This window comes from Microtus ochrogaster, linkage group LG4 (assembly GCF_000317375.1).
Source record: "Microtus ochrogaster isolate Prairie Vole_2 linkage group LG4, MicOch1.0, whole genome shotgun sequence".
Lineage (NCBI taxonomy): Eukaryota > Metazoa > Chordata > Mammalia > Rodentia > Cricetidae > Microtus > Microtus ochrogaster.
The window spans coordinates 8,293,526-8,297,722 of record NC_022030.1 but is presented as its reverse complement, the minus strand read 5'-3'; the positions used below and the strand labels follow the sequence as shown (position 1 = coordinate 8,297,722).

General features: G+C 48.8%; 2 pseudogenes; both read right to left on the bottom strand.

Annotated features, from left to right (window-relative positions):
* Positions 1-393: 393 nt before the first annotated feature.
* LOC101998904 lies at positions 394-942 on the bottom strand (annotated as a pseudogene).
* An 84-nt stretch (positions 943-1,026) lies between these two features.
* On the bottom strand, positions 1,027-2,487 carry LOC101998622 (annotated as a pseudogene).
* Positions 2,488-4,197: the final 1,710 nt, after the last annotated feature.

Below are 4,197 nucleotides of genomic sequence, written 5' to 3'. Positions count from 1 at the left end.
TGATTTTGCCACTGGACAGGATGTGTTGGGGGTAGAAGACAGCAAGGTATGATCTTGGAGATCAAGGCAGGAGAACACATTCTTCCATGGTCTCTGCTTCAATTCCTGCCCACAGGTTCCTTCTGTGAGTTCCAACCTTGGATTCTTTCAATGATGGGATTAAGGATATGTGTTATTGCTGCCTGGTCTGTAAGGCTGCCCAGTGCGGCTGTTGCACTTTTCTGATCCTCAGGCAAGCTTTTTTTTTTTATTGAAATATATATGAAACGCCACTACAAACTCATTGCCCCAAAAGAACCTAAAAATAATGGTCTATATACAAGGACATGAGGAAAGACATAGATAAAAGCAAATAAGGAAACATACCTGGACCGTGCCTTGCACTTCTTCTTTTTTTTTTTTTTTTGTGGGAGATCTCTTTAATATGGACACTCAATCCAGGGTGGAGGGGAAAGAGACCGGAGCTGGGCAGGCGGATGAGTGAGTGAGTTGTAGGACCACACCTGGCTCCAGAAGGGATGATGGGGCAGTGCGGCTTGGTCCAGGCAGGTAGACCCACTGGGGGATCTGAAGGCCAGTACCTGAGATGGTGTCTAAGCCAAGTGGTATCTACCCCGGCCAGAACATGGCCTAGAGAGGCGAGGCCGGGACCCAGTTTGGGGCTCCTGGCACCTAGGGGCTGGCATCACTAGGGGCCTCCCCGAGTTGTTGCTGGAATTCCAGGCGTGTCTGCCGATTAGACTCCAGCAGCTCCTGGAGGCGGGCATGGAGGTGGTCGTTCTTCTCCTCCAGGTGGTCCAGACAAGAGTTGATCTGATCCAACATGGAGTTGATGGCAGCGTACTCTGCTTTCCCGAAGCTGTCATTCTCGCCTTCCGCTCCCGAGTCCACCGGCATGCTTAGGTCCCCGTTGGGGCCCGACATTGCGGGCTCGGGTACCGCAGAGGCAACGCGAAAATGGAACTTGGCGACCGTCGCACGGAAAGCCGACCTGCCTTGCACTTCTTGTCATCGTGTGGTGTCCTCTCACTTCTGGGGATACACCTTCCTTGGACGCTTTTTGTGGGGTGTGATATGCAGCAGCATAGTCTGACGATGCATATCCTAATCCTCTTCTTCCATCTTGCCCAGCCCCTGGGCTGCAGGGAGCTTGCAGGTGAAGTCCTGCGTGGTTCCGGGCCACTTAAGGGCGTTTCTGACCTAGAGCTAGTGGAGAACCTGGTGTCCTCTACCTCCCGCGCAATCCTTCTTGGGAAGCAAATTAATGGAGCAGTCATAGAGCGTTTCTGACCTCCGCCCAGAGTGGGTGTCTTCTTGGGCAGGTCAGGAACGTTCTTCTTCCTCCTTTGTCTTAGAGGAGGGTTTTTAGTGGATGAGACTTATATCTGGAGAGAATGTTCACTGGTCCTCCTCCAGGGAAGGGGGATTTGTGACGGGTCTTCTGCAGAAGGGAAAGGTGTCATCCCTGGGCTCATTGACTTTGTGTGGACTGTCATTGTCCTGGCAAGCCTGACATCTCAGTAAGTGGGATGCAGCCATTGTTTCATTGAATTTTCTGTGCTTTGAAGAAGAGTGTCAAACCCAATGTTTTCCGTGGCTGCTATAATTTCAGGGTCTGGGCAGGTGGGGTCTCCATTATAGTTAATAGTAACAGTTCTTTCCCCTTTCTGAAGTCATGGGTGACCCATGAGGTCCCTGGCAGTTGGCCTCTGCCTTGCATTCACTGTTAATAATAGGCCTATCATGCTCCTTAAGTCTTTGGAAAGCTGATAGGAGATGTCATACCTCCCTTGCAGAACTTGTTCCCTAAGTTTTGACAAGGTGGCCCCTGCAAATGGGCCACATAATGTAAAAGGACCCCCAAGGTCCAGATGTCAGCTTTGGAGCCATCATAAGGGATGCCCAGGAAGATTTCCAGGGGGGATGAACTGGAAGGCACCACAGCCTTTCTAGCTTTTGCCGAGGCCTGAATCTGGCATCCAGGCCAAAGTCAATAATCTTTACCTTTCCGTTCTCATCCACTACGACGTTGTCAGGCTTTAAGTCTCTATGAGTGACACCTTCATCATGGCAGTAGCCTATGGCACTGAGCCCCTGAACAAATATGCTTCCAGCCTCGTCTTCCTTCAGGCATCCAGCCTTCCTGATGTGCTGAAATAGCTGCTCTCCCTCAGCCACTTCCATAACTAAATAAACGTTCTGTTCTGTTTCTATCACCTGCAGGAGGGAAACAATGTTAGGATGGCTGAGCAGCATCCTCACGATGTCGGCGTCGGACGTTGTCAGCTCCCACAACTTCTCCCGCTTCCCCAGAGCTTTCACAGCGACTGGGGTGCCTGTGAGACAATGCTGGGCCAGCACGACTTTGCCAGTGCCACCCCGGCCTAAGGCCTCCAGGATGGTGTACTGCCTGGTGAACAATTCTTCATCAGAGATGCTGGGCGCCGTGCTGGGCTCTGAGTACTCGTCCTCACTGTCACTGGGCATGGTTGTCAGTGATGCTGCTGCCAAAGCAAAGGGGAGGGAAGGGGAAAGGAAGAGATGTAAAGGAATGCAAGCAGCAATATCCGGAGATATAAAGTAAACACAGAAGACAAAATGAGACCCCACGAAGAAGTAGCTTTAAACGAGAGCACTGAAGACACACAGACAAAACAAACTCGACACCCAAATCGAGCTCTGACTCCCAATCCGGTGAAGTGGCAGGACCACGACCCAGGGAGGTTCTGGATGCTACTCGGAAAACTTAAACAGGAGCAAGGGGATCGAGACGGAAATGAATGGAGCAAGAATGAGTGAGAAAATGATATACAAAATAAAACATAATTTTAAAACCAATACCCCAAACCAGCTACCTCTAATACCTATCAAAGAAATTCAAGCAAACCAGAACACATAAAGAAATGACAACAGAAATCATCAAGTGAGCTGAGGCAATCGAGCAAATGTAAATAGCAAACCAGACAAATCAGAAATCTTAGAAACTCGACACTAGCCTCAAGCCAAAGAGCTGTAAATCCCACAGGTCAAGTACACTACTAATGACCTATGAATAATTTAAAAAGTAAAAGGTACAGAGAACCAATATAAATGAAATTTTAAAATTTGAGTCAGAAAAAGTTAAAAAAGAAAGTCCCTCTAACACAACCATGGAACACCGGAGAAAAATAAAACCAGAAGGAAAAGAGGAATATAAGCAGAAAAAAAAAATAAAACTAAAAATAGAAAACCAAGAGTCAAAGAGTGAGCGAGATAGATGCCTCATTCAGTAAAGCATTTGCCTTGCAAGCATGGGGTCCCGAGTTAAAGGAAAAGATTCACTTCCTACCCCAAAAATACAAACAAAAGCCACCACCCACGCTACAGAGGTCTAGTGTCATGAACTCTAATCCCAGCACATGGGTCACAAAGGCAGATCCCAGAAGCGCCTCGGACAACCAGCCTAGCTTAAGTGGCAAAATACAGGCGAGTGAATGCCTGTGCTCTGGAAACTGAGATTATCAACATACCTTTAGTGAGTCACTGAAGGTGGAGCCCGGGCCTGCAGCAGTAGCTGCACAAAGTAGGCACTTGAACCCACACCTATCCACCTAGACACAAGGATGTGTATACACACAACTACCCACAACACACACCTCCACCTACACCTATATAATCACACAGTCTCACACACATACACAAGGATGTATATACACACAGCACACACACCTACACAGAGCACACACCTACGCTTAACACACACACACACACACACACACACACACACACGCAAGTGTGGAACTGCCCGTCAAGTCTGATATGTAGTAGTCAGCCCGGGGAGAGCAGCGAGACTTGCTGTCTCACAGTAGAAGAGATGTGGTGTTTCTCTTGGGACAATGCTTAGCCAGGTATGCTGTGTATTTGGGGGGATGGGGTGCTTCCAGAACTTCTATTCATTATTTTGTATGAGGCATGTAGGGACACAGCATCTGATACCAAACAGTACATGTGGACAGTTCCCAGGACTGTTGTCCGGCTCAGACTGACACCTAGAAGTGTTTCTGGGCAAACAGGAATGATCATCATGGCATGCAAACTTGCATCATAGGCTGGGAGCTGTAGGAGCGGAGCCTGATGCTGTTTCCTGAGGGGAAGGAGAGGGTTCCTAAATGCGCTGGTACCTTGCAGTGTACGGGGGGCATGGGTGCTGACCTACAA